The 22,697-nt window shown below is 30.7% G+C and overlaps 1 protein-coding gene across 5 annotated transcripts in view; it reads left to right on the top strand.

Annotated features, from left to right (window-relative positions):
• The window catches only part of LOC122716853 (puratrophin-1-like), a 431,619-nt gene that overhangs the window by 325,479 nt on the left and 83,443 nt on the right, over positions 1-22,697 (top strand). The window lies entirely within an intron of this gene.

The following is a 22,697-nucleotide window of genomic DNA, read 5'->3' as shown; positions in this document are numbered from 1 at the left end:
GCTCTATTCTGGAAATAATTACACCTCATTGATCGTTATTGAACGCCTCCAATCGGGTCCCAGCTTTTTTGACTCTCGTTTCGATTCGTTCCATTCCGTTCACTTCGTCAAATGAGATGTTATTCGCTGAGATCTTCCGAGTGTTTATGCGAAAATGTGGGCCACCTTTGGTCGATCGAGTTGACGTTTGAAAATTTCGATTTATGGGATTTATTCTTTTTAAATTTAATTTTGATCCTACATTTGGTTCCTATATCGTTATATATTATATTTATTATATCTATTTTCTTTCTTATTGAGGAACGTTGAAACTCGCCAAATCCAATAATTCCGATTTATTTAAATTTGAAAATTTTTATTGATGTATAATGCAATAGAGTGAGAAATGCAAAGTCATATATAATCATGTGAACCTTTTTCTTTTATTTCTAACTTATCGAATTCACATGTATATTATTTTATTTATTTCTTGGTATTTGATTTAATTGTTTGAGTCAATATTTAAATAATTTATAATTTATTTTTTTTTACATATACTTGAATGAAACAATTTCGAAATCTTTTGAATAGATATATATATTTTTATTTAAATCTGGATATTTTACATATCCAAATACTTATTGTTTACCAACTATGGCTGATGCTGGTTATTCTATGTATTTACACTTAATTAGACTTCGACCTTGAAGTCGCAGGCTTCAAGACTAGCATTCAGTCTGTGTCGAGCCTTCATCAACGTTGGAATGAAATAATACCAGTGGAGCAAAGTGCATCTTGTATAACGATAATCCGTATAATTAACCTCGCCTATAAATATTTAAAATCTATAAATTCGAAAAATATTCGAAAAACTTTAATATCATAAAACGAAAGAACGAATTCTTAATTATTTAGAACGAACAAGAGCAAAGAGATTTCTAAGTGAGATTTTTTTTTTTTTTTTACGCGTCGATTAATCTATCATAAATATTCCATACAGAAACAGTGATTAAATTTAAATGAATTTCGCGAGAGAATAAATTAAGTAATACGGTAATTATCAACAAGTTTGGCGTTTAACAACAAGTTTGAAAAAAGAAAAAAGGAAGAAATCGTCGTATTTCGCAACATGAATATTTTGCAATTCAAATTATAATTATCTCATTTGTCAATAAATAATTATCGTACCAATAAGAAGAGAGTAGAGTCGAAATCTGTCACCAAAGCAGCACGCCAGCAGAAGGGCCCTTTGGCTCTCAAAGTTTCCTCGCCGACGCGCGAGTCTCTCTTGCTTGGAGCTGTAATTACATGGAAGGTAATTAACATATCAGAATGATGTTGAAATTCTTGCGAGCTGTATCGAAGCAATTATGAAAAAAATTCAAAATTATATTCGCGATGAAATGCGGGACGATCGTCTGAGATCTTTGATACGTTATAGAAGTAGATTCTCGAAAATGTTTTTTAATTAATACGTTGATTGCTTTTGATTTTGTATATTTTTATTTGTGTCGAATACTATCGTTTATTTTTGCGTATATTTCGCTTACACACGTGTATGTGTGCAAATATATATATTTGTATATTTTATATATTTTATTAATATACATTTTTATAATATATATTTGTACATTTTATTAAAAAATAAAATTAATTTAAAAATGATGCATTTATATTATGCATGTTGCTATATAACGAAATTAAAATTATTGAAATGAATTTTTATGAATTTTTTCGTTTAAAAAAAAGATATACCGAATATTATATCTTCCTGTTTATTTTAATTTTAATTAATTTCAATTTGTCGTTCACCTTTTTAATGATCTCTGTAAAGTTGATGCATTGAAAATCAGTAATGTTTTCTATCAAATATTAATCTAAAAGTTTTCAAATCATTATTCCTTCTCATTATATAATCATCCATGCCATTGAAACACGCACGTGGTATATATTATCAGTCGAATAAAAACGGGTTTTTATATGCAACTTTGGTTTTACTTTCAAATGAAAATCGTGAAAAACTCTCTACTATTATATCCCTGGAAATTTGAATACAAATCTTCTGCTCTAAACATCGAAACATTACATTCACGTTAAAAACCAAGATAAATTTCCCGCCAAAACCGTGTAACTTATTTTAAAAATATCACGTTAAGAGAAAACGAAAATATTATAATATTCGTTGAACAAAATAAATTGCATTTATTTTTTGTAATCGATAGATACTAATAAATAGAAAATCGAATTAAATATTCAAAATGATCTTATTTCGCAAATTTCTCCTTCGAAAAGAAATTTCCATAATTAAATACTCGAACAGTTAACAAAAATTCGCGAATAAAAGGCTCGAATCGAGTCGGTTGTTGCCGCTCATTAGATCGAAATCGATGTTTCGGAAACGGAAGGTGTGGGCAATGTGGCGCAAGTATCATGGGCAAAGGAGGGGCGCGCGGCTTGCCTTGCGACGTAGCTACGTGTTGACGCGCGATCGGACCCGGGACCAGTGACTCTTTCTCTGCCGGCAGCATCCGATCGTCCCGGGGCCTCGCTCTCCACTCTCTCTCGTTCGTGCTCGCGATTACGATCGAAATACCCTCGAAAACGCGACATGCGTGGCAATGACGGACGATTCTTCGTGGCCGTTCGATCCATGCCGATTTCCTTCATCTATGGGGTGTTTGTGAATCGAATGTGACTCGTGGATATTTTTCTTGAGTGTGATTGTGCGAAGGGAGCGGGAGCAGGATGTCGAAGCTTGTTTTCTGGGGCGCCACGATTTCCGGATCGAGAGAAGAAGAAGACAACTGTTGATTTCCATTGGTGAGAGGATATTTGTCGTTTTTTTTTTTTTTTTTTTTTTTTTTTTTTTTTTTTTTTTTTGGAGATTGAAAGAATACGAGGTTGGTTGAGTTGAGAAGTTCTTGGATGTTCATTAGTTAGTTGATAATAATCGATTGTAGAGGCGTGAAAAATTGAATAAGTTTTAGAGCATGTAATGGATATGCACAAGAGTATAACGGTGATACATATATTTATAATGATGCATATATTTATACGATGGATGGAGGATAAAGCGCGTACAGATGAAACGGAGTATCTATATAAACGTCGAATGACGTGACGCTTCCTAGTTTTCCACTTGAACATCTTGTCCTATCCTAAACACCTGTCTCGAATCGACGTTTCAATACCACTTAATTATACCTTGTCTACTATCCCTTACACTTGCAAGTTTCTCAACCAGTCTTGGATACTTATAAAACTCGCGTATACCACCTCACCACCCTACTTGAACATCAAACGTTCAAGTATTCTCCAGACAAAACAAGCTCTTAATCTATTCAATGTACCCAGTATCCCCCTTCTGAACTTCAACGAAAGTGAAATGAAAAAGCGTGTCCTAGAGCGTGAAGGGCAAGGAGGAGATCGTGGAAGGGATGATTTAGAGGATGGAAATCGTTGTGGTCAACCCCTATTTTGTCTAATAAGAGAAAAATTTTCGAAAAATTTTTCACGAGTATTTTCTTATTGTATCAAACAGAATTGATTTGATTGCTATGCTCTAATTTATCAAGATATATATAAAATTAATAATTTTGCATTAACTTATAAACTTTTGGAAATCGATCGATTTGAGTCAAAAGTTAATGAGGAATGAATTATCGAGATTTGTATATAGTGATGCACAAAAATTATAAAAATGAATTTTCCAAATTAGAATTTAATTTGTTCCAATAATTGAATGGAATGAAACACTCGTAGATGATTGTATTTCACAAAAGCATCGTTGCAATCTATCCAATACTTCAAAGACACAGAGAGTTTAGAATATATATACTCGATTATCCTAAGCTAAAAGTAAAAGAGAAAGATGAAAAAAAGGAATAAAAAGAAAAATGAAAATAAGCACGACCCCGAAGAGGTCACTGGATTCTTAATGTGATTTACGTCTCTCCAATGGCGGCTTTGTCTAGGCAACTGGTTGTCAGGCGCTGCTTGATTTTCGCAATATATTATACGGCAATATATTGCGGCCATAATTCAATGGCGACGAAATGACGCGCGAAGGTGTTCGATTCTACGAACCGGAGGACCGGAAATTCCGTTCCCTGGGATCGTATCCGTTCGATTCCCACGACCACGTGCTTGTCCTCTGTGAGGATTTGGGTTGTTTTGCCCGATTTTTGGGGGGGGAGGTGATGGACCGTAAGTGATGTCCCTGAAGAAGAGAAATGAGCGGGGCGATCGACGTGTGTAATGGAATGGTCGGATGGAATGCGAATGAGATTGGAGAGAAATGATCGACCAATTGGGTTGATATGGACGGGTTGCGAGAAATGGGAAATGATTTGAAGCGTGAGAAAAAATGATGGTCGATTTCTCTAATTGTGAGTGAAATTGACAATTAAAACGGAAGAGGTAAATGGGATATGGATAAAGAAGCAATACATGTATATGTATGTTATAGGATGTATCGTTAAAATTTACCATGCAAATTAAACATGACAATATTTTTATGGTTTAAGAAAGAGAGAGTATTTTGCTTTTTGTATGGATTGTACGTGTACGTGTATTTCTCTAATTGTAAATGAAATTACGAGAAATTAAACAGAATTAAATAGAAGAAATAATGGACGTGGATAAGGAAATAATATATATGTATATCGTAGAGTATTTCATTAAAGTTTATATACGGTGTTAAGCAGTCGGCAAAATTTTTACGTAAGAAAAATTTATATTTATTTGTAAGATTTGAAAAAAAAGAAAAGGAAAAAGTATTTTGTCATAGTACACGTACCTTCAAGATTTTGCCAAGTATTCTAAACGGATGTTGATTTTAAGTTGTTTCGTAATCCTGTTATAACACTCGCGGATGTTATTCTATTATTAGTCTGAACGTGACAGAATTGTGGATATGGCATTCGAATATAAAATAATATTCGGCCAAACTATCAACTATACAAGTAAAATCAAATATATTGTGGTAATATTGTTTCTTCGGAAAATATTTTTACTTTCGATTAATTTTTGAAATTTCTTAGTAGATTCTTTTGCACAATAATTTATTAACAATAATAATATCAACGATGTGACGATGTGTTTATCATTTTACAAAAATTTTATCATTTGTTTGCCTTACTGCTTGAATAAATAAGTATGAATTTATTATTGTTATATAAAAGAATTTATCGATATTTATCGTAAAGATGCGAGAATACTTTTGAGAGTGAAACTGTCTTGAATCATTCTCGAGAATTTTTTTTTAACGAACATTGCATTAAAAATGAAAGTTACTCGCAACACGATGTCCACTTGTGAGAAATATTCTTGAGAGCAAGTATTTTATTTAATGGATTTACATTTTAATATATGACAAAAGAAATCCAAAATCCAAATCCACTGTGAATTTGTTTACATTAAAAAATTTCCCTGAAATGAATGCAAAGCGATTTTTACACCTTTTTTATGCACCTTTAAACGCATATCATCTTGAAACTTAAATTATAAATTCAAACTTATTATTCAACAGTGTTTCTTAATTAAAATTAAAATAAAGAAATATAACACGAAATAAATATGTATAAATACGAAATATGTATAAAAACGAAATCATCTTTATACAATATATTAATACATTCATGGGATATATATATATACTTAGAAGCCAAAACGAGCAAAAGTTAATATACAAAAATATCGGTTAAAACTTATTTATCAAATTATAAATAGAAACGAGAATAGAATAAAATAATAAATATTTTAATCAAATGATCAAATTTTACTTTTGTATTTATATTTTTAATAAGCATATTATATACAATATAAATAACTAAAATCGATACTTTAATCCCATGAAAAGTATCCCATGAATAACATTATAACACCCTATATACACGTGTTATTTTATCCAATTTATTTTATAAAATCACTATCCAAGTAGCTCGATTATTTCAATTATCATACGCCGTTTCTCAGCAGTTTATTCCATCGAATCCTTTCCACGATATTTCCACTAAAGCGCCACATTCCAATAAAGCGTAATTAAAGCGCGATCTCCGCGTTTTAGAGACTTCTCACGCGTGTGTGTCTCTCCTCCGCATTCGTGGGAATCCCCGTGAATTCTCGTAGAATAGCCGGATAATTAGCGGCGCACGCGATGTCTGGACTAATTTCATCCACGAGTTGCGATTCCTTCCTTCGTAAACAGGAAATACGGTTAGCGCGTGAACGCGCGCTCCTTCTCGTGTAATTGAGCGTGCACCAAGTCATGCGGGAGAGAATCCTGTCACGTTAAATGGCCTCGTCGCGAGGTTTATCTTATCAGGGGTGGCAGAGGCTGGTGAAACAACTATCTCGCTGTACAACGTGTTCTTTAGAATCGTTTCTTTAATCTGGTTGCGTCGTATATTCGTGAAAATTTGTGACTTGAATTGTAGAAAGATTTTTTTTTTTTTAGACTTTTTTGTTCAATTATAGTGGAAGATTTGAAATTGGAAGAGAATTTTATCTTTTACAATAATGTGAATAGATAGAAAATAATTGCAAATTATGTATTGAATTCTTACTAAGTTAAAAAATGTATATATTTTTAAAATTTGATTAAATTTCTATTAAATCGTATTTATAACGTATAATGTGTATATGATGTATAATAATATTATACATAATGTATAAAATATTATAATTTTATTAGTTAATTTCTTGCCTTAAAATAATGTCTTTAATCTATTATCTAGGAAAACATATTTTATAAATTTAAAGATATTACAAACATTATTATATTCTAAAAAATTATTGATAACTCTGAATATTTTTAGTTATATTTTTAGTAGAATGTTTATGTACGATAAATATGCAAAAAATAGGACATTTAAATTAAAAAATATGCAAATATATATATAAAAATATATACTCGAAAAAATGTAAGATAATTCGTATCAATACATTATATATTATTTTTAGATATTAATAATAATTATCAATAATATTAACTTTATTATTAATTATCAACAATTATCACTAACAATATATTTTAAAATTATTATAATATATTATAGTACGAGTTACGATAAATTATAAATATTTTCTCCTTATTCAATGACGTTAATTATTGATAAAAATTAATTTATACTTTAAAAAACCTTGTACGTCATACGATGTTATCAATGCATATTTAACTGCAATTCCATTTTGCATTTTATTTTTTTACGAGACGAATTTTAATTACAAATTTGACAATATCTTATTCATTATTTTCATCTTTCAATTCTCCTTTAATAATATTCCATCCATCTAAACTCACACTCGCAAAACTTATCTCATCCTTTCGAACAAATTTAAAATACGCGATTTCATGTACAACTTTCTTCTTCTTCTTCATTATTATATTTCTCTGAGAATTATTACACTTAAAGAAACAACGGAGAAAAACTATTTAATAATTAATTAATTCTAATCTAAACGATTCCATTTTGGGAACAAGCGAGGACACAAAGCGACAAATGGGATTGCGAAGAGGTCACGAACGGGTATGTGTTTTCGAGAGTGAAATTTTGCTCGAAAGTGCGAACGAAAACTGATCTCGTACAAGGCGTCTTTTAATTGGTCACGTTCGATCCGCTTATCAGCAGAAGACGCAGGATCGGCGAGACGAAGTATCCCCTACAAAGTGTTCCCGTGGGAACGATCGTTAATTGTCCATAAAATCCACTCTCACCTGGCTCTGTGCTAAAAGCAGAACCGTGTACGCCACCGGAGAATTACGCGTCCGCGAGAGGACAACGATCATCCCGAAAGAAATAGCCAATCTCCGCACCTCTGCTCCTTTTCTGTCACGTTTCTGTTGGTGTCGATAGTTTTCCAAGGGTGTCGATCAAGGGATCTCTTTCTCACTTCCCTGCCAAGCTGGAAATTCTGCGAAAATTCGATTCAACGAGCGAATTTCGAAGAATTAATTTATTGTAAAGATGGCGGCGAGAAATTATTAATCAGTGCAATTTGTTGCTTCCTGTAAATTCTTCTTAATTAGCTAATCCTGTTAAACGTATCCTTTTGCGATAAAATTAAATTCAATTAATTTTGCCAACCTGATAGCCCAAGTAGTTGCAACTAATTACAGTAGTTTCCTAATATCCTTAATTGCACTAGGATATACGAATTTGTCTAGTTTTACTGAGACAAGATAATTCATGGTCTATCAATACCGATATCGTATATAATTATATTTGAATCAATTTTAAATTAAACGATAATAATTTTCCACGCGTTTTATTTTTTAACCAGAGCTCTTACTTTTCACTCTTTCCGCTACGCATAGTGGAAGAGTAAACTGTTGTTAGAAAGTACGCGTATCTGTTTCATAGAAATACAACTATACACGGATTATCTTAAAAAGTCCAAGTAACAAACCGTAACTGAGGATAGTTCCTCTGTAAAAATTTTCGTTTCACGTTTATTTATGAATTATTGCCGAGAAACGTTGCCACCATTACCACGGTACCGTACAATCGTATAACCGGAACATTACTGAAACACATTTGAGCAAGCATAAAAAGTCTCCAAGTTACCTTTTCCTAAGCCTAAAATCTGTGTCATTGTTTAGAAGCATCCGTCCTCGTCGACAAGAAAGGCAAATAAAGATATAGAGGGGCCGGTAAATAGTGGATGGTAAAGAGAGAGAAAAAAAAAAAAAAGAAAAAAAAAAAAGTCTCGGTAGAGAGAATGGAGGAACCGTTTAGCCAATGTAAACATTTTATTACACGTCGGGGACGCTTGTATTCCCGCGAGCCGACCGAATGAATCGCGGCATTCCTACGGCGAGCAGTTGGCAACGAGGGGAGGAAGAAGAAGAAGAAGAAGAAGAAGAAGACGAAGAAGAAGAAGAATAAAAAGAAGAAGAAGAAGAAGAAGAAGCCCCCCTTTTCCTTCGCGTTCGAGAGCAAACAAACCGTGTATCTTTATTACAGTAATAACTATAATCTCGAGGTCCCAACGGAGAACCCTTCCTTCCATATATACGATACACACCAGGTCGGCCACTCTTCCTCGAAACTGCGTAATCAGTTGCCGTGTCTACTTCACTGAAAGCAACCTCTCCTCACTTTGAATCACCTTACCCGACATACGGTAGGCAAGCCGTGCAACGCCTCGAACGCCGCTTCGACTTATACACGAGCGGGTATATACAACGCTATATAGTGTTGTTGCCCACCGTGTCATTAGAGAAGGGTACCGCGATTAGAGTTGAAATAGACTCGGTACAAACGACTCAAGCGATCAAATTGATTCGGTTGCAATTTCCTTGGGCCTCCTCCTCTTGCACTTCTCCTTTTGTTTTAGCTCCCCTGGGCTTTCTTTCATGTAAATTTCTTCTTAACCGTGACCTATCTTTTTGGCTTCGCTCTGACAATTATTTATCGTTGCTCGAGAATGGGTATGATTTAGATCGACGATTCGTGATGGTTGTTTATATATATATATACGAGTCCTTTCAATGGCGCATCTTTTCCTTTTTAAATTCATTGGGAAAGCGACTTCGAGAAAGAAAAGAGGAACTTAATTGGGAAATATATAAGCATTATAATAAGACACGAGGGGAATAATAAACCGGTTTATTTTATTAGATGAAACACTCGGATCATTTTTCTTTTTTATTGATATATATATATATATATATATATATATGTCTTTTAACGTCTCTCTCAATTCTGACAACCCTTTAACCGTTCCACTTTACTCAAAACACGGATGGTAAGAAAGATACCATGACATCGAGGTACGATTGCGCGACAATGAACGGAGAGCTCGTTACTTTTATGCGAGGATTTGCAATCACAGGGTGCTGTGCGTGCGTTTGACAGGTTGAAGGCGTAAAACTCGCGCGGCCAGGGAGGATCTCGTTGCGCTGTCCACGCCGAGAGGGTTGGCGGAGAGGGATTATGTTTCGTCTCTCTCTCTCTCTCTCTCTCTCTCTCTCTCGCTCTCGCTCTCGCTCTCTCTCTCGCTCTCTCGTTAAGACATTCGCGCCTGTTAATGGGCGCCGTGAACACGGCGCGGAAGCGACTGGCGCGCTCGTAAAATATGACGCGTATCTTCTTATTAGGAGTAAATTGTATCCTCATTACCTGGCGCGCCGCCATCTCGTTCCATCTTCTTCCTTCTCTCAACCCTTCGTCTCCGTTCGGATCGTTTTCGTTTTGCTTAATCGCGATATGGCTCGGGTGGCGCGGCCAATCAGACCGCCGTTTGCAATCAGATTCCACGGAATATTAATAGCTTGTGTAACCTATCTCTGTCTTTCTCTCTCTCTCTCTCTCTCTCTCTCTCGCTCTTTCTTTCTTTCGCTCTCTCTCTGTACTCGATTTGATACGTAAGACGTGTTGTATTCAGCTTCGATAGGAAGTGATCCTGAAAGTTGGAAAGTTGTAGTTTATTTAGTGGTGTGACGGATTTTAAATGATTTTTAAGTGAATTTAAAATTTTGAGGTTGGACGAATGATTACGCTTTGTGTGAATGATTAAAATTGTGCATGTTTGGGAATACTAGAAATTGTATTTTGAGGAAATTTTAAGGAGACAAGAGGGTGGAATAATTAAAGATTTAATGTGACGAAGTTTTAAAGGGTTTCTTTAATACCTATAATTTAAATTTAATTATTATTGTATTTTTGTGTTTGTTTTTGTGTCTAGAATCGATTCTACAAAGATATAATTAATTTGTATGTATAATTAACTTATGCAACAGATATATACTTGTTCAAGTTCATTAACTTTAAAATTTTAAATATTTATTAATAAGATTTTCAAATTAAATTATCTCATATTTTTCTTGAGTAAAATATTATAAAGAAATATAGAAAATATGTTGTTGTAAAAATTATATTGATATTTGTGAATGGATATTCAATTAATTGTTTTCCTAATCATGTTAATATAATAAAATTATTAAAAAAAAATCAATAATAAATTTTATTTAATAAATTAAATTTATTATTTATTAAATTATTTTTATAAAGAGTATATATTATATGTATATGTATATATTATGTATATATTATATATGTTAATATATTCATGGAATATATTTTTGAAGCGCTATAAAAATAGAATTATCCATCTCTGTCTTACTTTATATATAACGTTAATTTAAATTGCTTATCAAATATGCCTTAATTTTTATATTAATTTTTCTTTCGGACTTTGGAATCGACTATTTGAAAATATTTTGCGAATATGTTAACTCTTTTATCTACAAACATTACAAACATTACAGAGAATTTAAGAAACGTGGAATACCATACCTCAATGCTTAAAGTTTCTGACATTCGACTTTCGATTTCGCTAATTCTCCAATAAGAAAATCTAAATCAATGTTAATTATGTTATAAATAACAATCGATCGAGTTAAATTTTAAAATCCTACAATGGAAAAATAAAAAAAAAATATATTTTTGAGGTATCAAACGTGTATTCGGCTAAATACAAAAGAAAAAGGGAATAATCATGCGAGCATATTATTTAACAACAGAGGATGGTGATCGAGTAGAAGGATGTAGAAAGGCAATAGCGATTTTGCTCCCTGATGGATCGATATAAATAAATTGGCGGTTGTGCGGATACAAATAAGTCGGACGACCATGATTGTATAATAGCACGTTGACGATATATATATATATATATATATATACACAAGTCGGTCGATCGATCGTTATCGATCGATCTGATCGGTTAGAATATTCGTACATAACCCGGCATATACATTCGAATCACCGACTGTGTTGCCCGATAAAAATCGTCCAATACATCGATCGGGCGATTAATTTATGAGATGGCGTGTTGGGCATACCAGAGCGCTTACATAATTTATGAAAATCGTCGTCCAATATCTCTCTATCGGCTCTTTGTGTTCGCGCCGTGGAGAAAAATTTGCGACCAGTTGTCTGTCACAGGATTTTCAACTACGGAACTTTGTCGAGGAAGATAAATCTTTGCCTCTCTCTCTCGGTCTCCGCGAGATTTGATTATTTATTAGAATTATTCATGGACGAGGGAGAGAGAATTATATGGACCATTGTATGCAAAGTAGACGCGTAACCAAAATACTCCTCCCCCGCAGTTTGACTTGGTTCCAACCGATCCTGTGCTAGTACCTGCTGGATATTCGATTATTTCATAATAGCGAGCGAAATAGGGAATAGAGAAAGCGTCTGCGATTGATTTTCATCGAGAAATTCGAGGTGTCAATTTTATAATTTTCCGAGGAATGGGAATAAACGTTTAACACTTGGAAAATAATCGTCCTTTTTTGAGAGTGTGCATGCTTGTGTGTGTATATGTGTGCACATTAAAAGGGCTAGACAGTTGAGTTTATGATTATCACCTAACGGTGAAGCATATATAAGTCTGAGTCTACTTTGACGTAACTCAGTGAGCCTTGGCAACAAGGCTCATGACGAGGTAACGAGAGTTTGAAATAAAGTAAAAGGTCTCGAAAAGGGAAGGCTGCTGTTGGTCACATCTGCTACTTTCTATTTCTATTATTAAGAAACATTTTATTATAAATTGTGATCAATTGTTTCATCAAGAGTCTCTTACCTTCTTGGTAAATTTTAATAGAACAAGAAGGTTGCTCTTTGTCTGGCTAACTCGAGGGGTGAAAGACAATAAATATGTATCTAGAAGAAAGAGAGCACATTAGAATTAAAAGAGTTTGTATAAAGTTTGCTTCGATCTCAAATATTTCCAATAAATTTCTATATATATATATTCTTTGAAATAAAATGATCTAATAAAATTTATGAAGTGAGAGAGATTCTATGGTTAAAACGAAAATATATAGAATTTCTTTTATATGAGGCTTCGTTTTCGAATAATTTAAGGTTGAAAGAGTTTTTTAAATTGAAATTGGTTAATATAAATTATCAATCCGTAATTATTCTTCATTTAAAAAATCAAGATATAAAGGATCGATGAATTTTTAAATTCGATTTTCATGAAAACTTATTTTTTGAAGATAAAAAAAATATATTCTACATTTTTCCCTTACTTTTTACATTCAAATAACACTTCCAACATTCATATGTTATAAGAGATTAACTAATTTTCAACAATTTCAAGCTTGGAAAAAACTCTTCCACGCGATTTCATTATTTTTGATTTTCGTCATCATTATTTTTTTACAAAACCACATGATGCCTGAAAAATAATAATCTCCTTTATACTTTCGTTCACACGAATGTAGAAATGCAACTCGACAAGGGCAACTCCGCCCCATAATTACCGCCCCGCGCATTACTCGAAGCTGATTGGACGATACCACGTATACACGGTTGTCGCGTACGTTATACAATCGGGAGAAATGATGATCTTGCTCGATGTTTAAAATTGTTTCTGTTCCACGGGCCGCTCCATTCAGAAGGATCGAGACGAATGTCGTCCGCCCCTCTTTCCCTCCCGATCGCCAACGAGAATGAGCCTCTGGGCCGTGCGATTACTCATTGAAGACGTTGATTGCGGCTACGGCATACTTACCGAATCCCATCGTTGGCGGGCCGAGCAATAAAACGTGGTCCAACTGAATTTCGACGTGGCTTCCTCCTCCTCCTCTCTCTTTCTTTTCTTTTCTCGTTCGACGCAGAGCAGCACTATTTTACAGCCTGTTAAAGGCTCGACCGATTGTTCCATGCAGAATGAGCACTTGTTTCCGGAGATTAATGATTGCTCGCCATGATTCTCTTTCTCACCGATTTTCGATCATAAAAGTGTTATTAAAGTATATAATGCTCTTGCCTCTTACTTTTTTTCCATGAATTTGACGTTATGCAACGTGTTTTTTTTTTTTTTTTCAATGTTATTTTGTTCCCCTTTCTTTCTTTCCACTTTGCTCTCCATCGAAATTTCGATATAATTGGCAGCTGGTTTTTTTCACTACGATACTCTGGTTCTCTTCTTAGGCGGAGCTTTCATATCTTTCCAGTTATCTGTATCTGATTGATCGAACGATAATAGATATAATAGGTTCATAAAGTATTCTTTACATTTGACCACGTTCTATTCACGGAGTTTCGATTAAAAGTCGTTCATAGATACCTCCTTGTAGGCGTGCATGCATAATATACATACGGAAACTCCCTCTATTTTGCATTTCTTCGTGAAAGTGTTATGACAGGGACGACTTTGTGACGAATTCGACTTCGATGAATATCGATGAAACGAGTGTAATTAAATTATTCGACTCGGTTTTATCGTTCGATTAAAGAAGATTTCTCCAGATTTCTCTGTTTAAACATCGTGAGAACAACGATCTCTTCTTTAACGAGCCATTGTAATGCAAATTGATGCAGTGAGGTTTCTGATAAATTCGCGTTAAATGCGTTTTTAAAAGTGTTGATCTTATATTTATCACGATGTTGATCGAACGATAAATCGATCGATGCCAGAGTCGAACGATGGGAATTCCTCCATTGTGTAAATGATTACTCTGTAGATATTGATTCTTGTTGTTTTTCTTATGCGTCCATTTATATTTTTTGTTGTTTTGAATTTGTGTGCGTTCATTTGTTTGTTTATTTGTTATTTCGAATTATTTATTTTGGATTGTATACATGTTTGCATATCGATACTCTTTTACATTTCTGTCCCACTTATATTTTTCATTTACAAATACAATTCAGATTTGAAAGGACAAACTTTCTTAAAACAAATTTTATTAAAACTTTATAAATTTCTCTTCTGTAGAGTAGTAATGTCGAAAATAACTTCAAAGCGATATATTTTGGCAAAAATTCGTTCATATTCGTCAAAATAAAATCGAATCGATTGAGATATCATGCGATGTAGTTGTATAGTAAAAATAATTGGAACAAAATTTTCTGTGGAATAATTTCGTAAATAGAGCAAAAATCAATTGACTTTTTATCCATTTAAAATCTTCTAAATTTCATATCATAGACAATTTTTATTCAGCCAGATTCAGACTCATACAAAAATATATAAAAAAACCATTTTTCTTAAATTTAAAATCATTATTCACATAAAGAAATCAAGTTTGTAAAAAAATATATTAATTGCGAAGAATATTAAATTCTACAACTATACTATTATTGAAGAAAATTTGAAAGAATATTTTGTATATGTAAAAAATTTGAATTACTTTCAAGAAACACTGAAGATGATTCTATTTCTCGACGAACAGAGTTATATGTAAAAATACAATTACAATCAAGAATCGTTTCCTCTAATGAAAACTATGCATAATTTGAAGAACATTCGCACTGATTCATTGCATAACGTGTATATTAAAAATGTACAAACCATTCAACAAACATCAATTATATAAATGAAACTAATTACAATTTAGAGACAATTAATTCTTTCTAATTTATTTATTTTATTATTACATCATGAAACTAACTCTATTTCAAAGCCCTTGACAAACGATCAACCCCATTAAAAGAACTCCATCGAGGCCATAAAACTATCCTCGAATCCCTCGTACGTACGTGTCCAATAAACTCCCTCGAGGAGCACCCCGAAACGAGGATGAAAGGGAGATGAACACGAACTCCGGGGGTGAAGGATAAAAATTTGGCTCTTCTCGGCGAGTGATCGTGTTCCTGGTTCGACGTCCTTTCCATCTCGTCCACACCGCGAATGTGGGACGATAAAACGAGGCTCGTCTCAAGAGGCAAACGAGGCGGCATCGTAAAACGAGTGTTTCGAGAAAGATGCATCGTTACAACGGAGAAGGTCTTCATCGAAACGAGGGCCACTTGCGCCGCTATGTGGAACAATAGCGTTATTCCTCCGGCTAAACGACTAAATGTTTACTATAAAATCTGTCATCGTTCTCATCTTGATGCGCCAGATATCGTTCGGGAATGTGAAAGGAGGATATATATATATACGATCACGAAGAATTTTATCCTTTGAGAATTTTAATTCAGGAATCAAATTTAGGAGAAGTAGGATTTTTTTTTTTACTGTTATCGTTCAATTCGTAAATGAACGAACGGAATTTTTTCTTTCATTGTGATTATTATTATTCACTATATATAAAATTGTTTTGCATTTGTCAAAATCAATAATTATACACGTTTATCTCAATTCATTTTTCTTTAATCGTTTCCTAGATCATCATTAAAATAAAAAATGTATTTATAATTTATAAAATATTTTATAACATATGAAGCATCTTTAATTAAATTCAAAAAAATCACAATTCTATTATAATTCTATACAATTTATACGATATTCTCATTTTTATATTCTTCGCAACTATATTATATTATTATAATATATTATATAATATATGTAAAAAAAAATTTCTTCTTTCATTGTGATTATTATTATTCACTATATATCAAATTGTTTTGCATTTGTCAAAATTAATAATTATACACGTTTATCTCAATTCATTTTTCTTTAATCGTTTCCTAGATCATCATTAAAATAAAAAATGTATTTATAATTTATAAAATATTTTATAACATATGAAGCATCTTTAATTAAATTCAAAAAAATCACAATTCTATTATAATTCTATACAATTTATACGATATTCTCATTTTTATATTCTTCGCAACTATATTATATTATTATAATATATTATATAATATGTGTAAAAAAAATTTCTTCTTTCATTGTGATGATTATTATTATTATTATTTTTTATTATTATTCACTATATTCTTTATTATATTCTTATTATATTCTTTATTATATTCTATTATATTCTATTATATTCTTTATTATTATTCACTATATATAAAATTGTTTTGCATTTGTCAAAATCAATAATTATACACATTATCTCAATTCATTTTTCTTTAATCGTTTCCTAGATCATCAAGTAAAATAAAAAATTTATTTACAATTTATAAAATATTTTATAAAATATGAAGCACCTTTAAATTCAAAACAATCACAATTCTATTATAATTGAAGCATTCCATTATTAAATTCAAAACAATCACAATTCTATTATAATTCTATGCAATTTATACGATATTCTCATTTTTATATTCTTCGCAACTATATTATATTATTATAATATATTATATAATATATGTAAAAAAAAATTTCTTCTTTCATTGTGATTATTATTATTCACTATATATCAAATTGTTTTGCATTTGTCAAAATCAATAATTATACACGTTTATCTCAATTCATTTTTTTTTAATCGTTTCCTAGTCATCATTAAAATAAAAAATGTATTTATAATTTATAAAATATTTTATAAAATATGAAGCTTTAAATTCAAAACAATCACAATTCTATTATAATTGAAGCATTCCATTATTAAATTCAAAACAATCACAATTCTATTATAATTCTATACAATTTATACGATATTCTCATTTTTATATTCTTCGCAACTATATTATATTATTATAATATATTATATAATATATGTAAAAAAAAATTTCTTCTTTCATTGTGATTATTATTATTCACTATATATCAAATTGTTTTGCATTTGTCAAAATCAATAATTACACACGTTTATCTCAATTCATTTTTTTTTAATCGTTTCCTAGTCATCATTAAAATAAAAAATGTATTTATAATTTATAAAATATTTTATAAAATATGAAGCTTTAAATTCAAAACAATCACAATTCTATTATAATTGAAGCATTCCATTATTAAATTCAAAACAATCACAATTCTATTATAATTCTATGCAATTTATATGATATTCTCATTTTTATACATTTTTTTATACATTTTTTTATACATTTTATACATTTTTTTTATACATTTTATACATTTTTATATTCTTCGCAATTATATTATCACAGAAAATATAAAAATTTCCCATTCAATATATAAATTATATTTCTATTTTCTGTATTATCAGAAGTAGCAACACTTTAAATTTTACACCTAACTTTTAAAGAATCATTCGAAATGTTCATTCTCGTACCTATAACTCCATTGTATACACCGTATTCTTTTCCACGTTTTCTTTTGCTGTGATAATAACTTTCCACAGAAAATGCAAAAAAAAAAAAAAAAAGAAAGAAAAATATAAGAGCCACCTCAAATTTTCCACGATCTCGCACGATCTTGCCGTAAAAGTTGTAGAAAGTGTCTATATTAATTTGCAGTGACGCGTTATCGAGCATTCCCTCGAGCGATAGGATCGCCCGTCCATCCTCTCTCGTGAGAAGATGCACGCGGAAGCGACGCGCGCCACGCTTGAACCTAAATACCTGCCCGCCGTGTCACACGTGTGTTCACACGGGAGGACGTGTCCAGGCGATAGTACGCGTGTCGTTGACGCCTCCGGTTTGCAGACGTTCGCACCTGCACGCGCGGCCACCGACGCCATTTGATCGTGGATCGTGACCCAGTGACCCGCATAACCTTATGATCCAAAGTGTTCGATCATTTCTTAATTTGCGTTACGTGGAAAAATGAATTTTTTTTTTTTTTTTTTTTTGATATTTGTTTAACTATTAAACGAGTAATTCAGAAAATAATTAAAAATTTAATATTTTTAACTTGTCTTTGATGGAAGGATGAAAGAAGTCATGTCGATTATTTTAATAAATAGTAATAATAAGTTGTTTGTAATAAAGAGGGAAAATTATTATGTAAAATGAAAGAAAAGAAGAAAATTATTACAAAATTATTAGTATATATGTTGATAATGATGAGAAGAATCTAGATTAATTGTTTTGTATAATATTTGAAGCATTCAATGGATATAGATATTTAAAAATTGAAAAATAAAATTGCAGATATATGAAATTTAATAATTTGTTGACAATGACTTGTTTTTTCAAGTTTTAAAATTTAATATTTGTTTTATATAAATATAAATATATATATAAAGTACTTTGTTGCATATACGTTTCTGAAACATTTTCAGAATCGTATAGATTTCTATTTGTATTTATTGTGTGTTTTAATTTTGTAAAATTAAGAGTTTATACATGTTTGAGTACGTGGTATTGAGAAATCAAAATATAGAACATGTAAAGTTCGTTCATAAAATAAGACATAAAATAAAACGTGTAATATACTATACATGTATGTATATCAGTGTTATAATATAATTAAATAAAAGAAAAGATTTCATTTGCATTGAATAGAACGTAAAGAAGAATTATTAAGATATGTTATGTAAGTGAATTTTTGTTTCAAAACGATTTTTATTGTACTCACATTACTAAATATCGTCTGGAACAATGCTAATAATAACTGTGGTATGCCTAACAATGAGTTTAAAGCATACCACACCAGTGCTGAAGGTGCTAACGGGATATCGAAGAAAAGTGCTGGGTTTTAATAGCTTTGTAACTATTGATTCGCCGAAGAATAGTTGGTAGTTAAAGGTTATTTTCTTAGCAGTGAATGAAGTCAGGAATGAATTTATGATTATTGGACGTGATGTGTTGAATGAATGCCGTTCAAGAAATTTCTGATTAATTTTTTATTTAAGAATTGACAACTTCTTCAAATTTATTGCTGAATTGTGTTTCAAAAATTAAATTCGAATCACTGAATTCGTTATTTGATATACAATTTTAAATATACGTTCATTAAAATAAAGTAATAAATAATATTTCTTTTATATCATAACAAATATCACTTTCGTTTTGTACTTAAACATTTATTTATTCATATAATTAAAAATATTATAACGTTATATCCCTCTCCCTTTTAATCTTATTTTAAATATATGTAATAATTGCAATGTCTTCAATGATTTGCAAATAGAGTTGAAATAAATAGTAAATAATTTTATTTACGTTAAAGTATAACTTAGAAATAAAATATTTTATTCGATAAATTTTTAAAATAATATTTCATTTAAGAATATCAAAAATATTTTGTCTTAAAATATCTTATTTATTTTAATTTATTTCCTTTATTTTAAATATTGTTGCTGAAAGCAATGGTTCATTTATGAGTATAAAGTACATAATATATAATTTCTTAATCTTCTTTTACATATATATTCATTGTATATTAAAATTGTGAAACGTATATCATTCATTGTGTATTGAAAATTATAATACAGCAAGCAATAAGAAAGGATCAAAGAATAAATCGAATAAACTATATTATTTTGTGGTTCAAATCGTTAAAATGAGAATATTATATTTGTCGAAATTATATTATTACATCTTATTTAAACTACTATTTAAGCCACATCTAAGATATTATAATATTTAAAATATTATTATATAATAACGCTGCTTGTAAATTAGTTTTTCTAACAATACATATAAAAAACAAATTTCAATTTCAATATTTTATTTTGAATTCTCATTTATTTTATTATTATTATTTTTTTTTTTTTTTTGTAAAGTACTAAATGTACTAAGTGTCCAATGACGTATATATAATAACATTTATTTACATTCTACAACGTAACAAATTTACGTACATATATCCAAATCAGAAAATCTAATAGAATCGTAATAACATATCACGAGAATGAAGATTTTTAACACTATTATCATTATCTAACAAGAAACGCTATATAACACTATTGATGATAGAATTTCACAGATTTTTTTATATAAATCGAAAGTACATATCACAAATCATAAAAATGTAAATTAAAAAAGGCTACTAAAAGATTCGACCTTAAGAAATCGACAAAGGGCGAATGAAGGACAGTAGAAAAGTAAAGAAAAAAGTTTGTTAATAATTATCTTTATCGTATAAAAATAAATTATAATAAATGAATGAATAATAATAAATTAATTAGAGAAAAATAATAACCATAAATAAAAGTAATACTAATCTATAAAATAATCTAATCGTTAAATGATACATTTATTTTATATTAATTTATTGAAATCATAACAATGGTTAATTATTTATTATATTTATAATAATTTTCTCAATAACTGCAACACTTTTCCTTTTATATCTCGACCAATGAGACAATCTAATTACTCAAAACTTAGTTTTCGTTTTTTTTAGAATAAAACGCTTCTAACATTTCAAAGACAATCGTGTCTCCTTCGAGTATTGTTAAATTTAGACAATTTTTTCTATTATTTTTTTTTCCTATAAATCATTATCTATCATTTATTTATTATCATTTATTACAATTTATTTTTAACTTTCTAACTTTCCTTCTATTTTTGTCGATCTCTTAAAGTCAGTCCAACTTTTAATACCATTTTTAATTCTCTTTTTTACGATATATATGTATTTTGTAAATAATACAAAATATGTGCACCCATATCGAGAACTTCGGTTCACAGATCAGCCAAAAGCACGCTCGAACGTGCAACAACCGCTCACTAACGTTCTCACTAACTTTCTACTCGATTCTCCCGTGATCCATCTCTCGCTAACCATCTTCCAGCAGCCGGCCGCTCGCAATTACCGGCATACTTTTTCAAACGGCCAAATCGCGGCGAATTAATCCTCCTCTCGCGCGTACACGCCTCTGCCCAATCGTTTTTCAACTAACGCGGCCCAGTGACCCGAAAAACGCTACATTGCTCGCGATCCCAATCGTTTCTCCATTCAATGTGAGTTTCTCACCTTTCGTATTTCGTTGATTTTTCGTCATCGACGAGGACGACAAAGGTGAGGAAGCAAGGACGCTCCTGCGTTCCTCCTTCCATCTCTACGTTCTCTCCTCCGACTGCTCCCGTTAATTATTCTCGCGCCCTTTTTACATTCTCGTCAACGACGACGAATCATTAATCAAGCGTGACGCGCCTGTGTCAGCGATCTAATTATCGACCGAAACAGACGTATGTATGCTCGACGAGATATATTGCGATCGAGGATATTAGACAGGTGGATGTAGATATGAAGATTAGCATTTTAGTGGATGGAAAATTTTTTATCTAGTAAAAAAGAAAAAGGGAGATTTAATTTTTAAATGGCTAACGTAGGGCTTAATCATTTTATTTTATTTGAAAAGTTAAAGATTTATAAAGTTTGTAGATATATTTTGAAAAATAGAAAAATATAATATAGGATATTTTAAGTAACTTTTTCGTCGTTTCCTTTTTTTTCTTCTGTGAGAGGAAATAAATAATGGTGAATTTTATGAGGTATATAAGAGTGGATTATAGAGTGCCAATTTTCGCATTAATGAGATATTGATACGAAAATTGACTTTTTATTATCAAAAAAATCATTAATTTGTAGAATTTTGAAAACATTTTTGTTAAATGATTTAAGATTTCACTTATCATATGAATTTTTTTATATCTAGTAGTGTTTAATTCATATAATGATAAAATTATATCTATATACAAAAATATTAATTTATTTTTATAATTAAAATTGATAATTGTTGAAATTGTTCGAAATCTTTTCCATAATACGTTTATGTAAATTCTTAAATTTACAATTTCTAATGTTTAAAAAAGATATAATAATATCTAAAAAAAAAAAAAGATATTTAAATAAAAATTTAATTCATCCTCTGAATATTATAATGAATGTAAAATACTTTATATTATATTTTTGCACTGCATTTATGTTATATTTTATGTTTATTTGGTCTAGTTTTCTTTTAAACGCATAAATATTTGTAATCTTGTCATAATAAATATTTTAATTTTACGTTTTATAAATACTTTAACCGTCTGGAATAAAAAAGAAAAAAAAGTTAAAAAGATGATAAATGCTTTTTTTTCTTCCTTTACATTTGTTAATAAATTACTCGAATTTGACTTTACGAGAAGTGTATTTATCGCGGGAATGCATAGGAGCACATAAAA

Source organism: Apis laboriosa, unplaced genomic scaffold (assembly GCF_014066325.1).
Source record: "Apis laboriosa isolate Shangri-la unplaced genomic scaffold, ASM1406632v1 scaffold49_cov149, whole genome shotgun sequence".
NCBI lineage: Eukaryota > Metazoa > Arthropoda > Insecta > Hymenoptera > Apidae > Apis > Apis laboriosa.
This window is presented reverse-complemented; position numbering and strand designations above follow the sequence as displayed.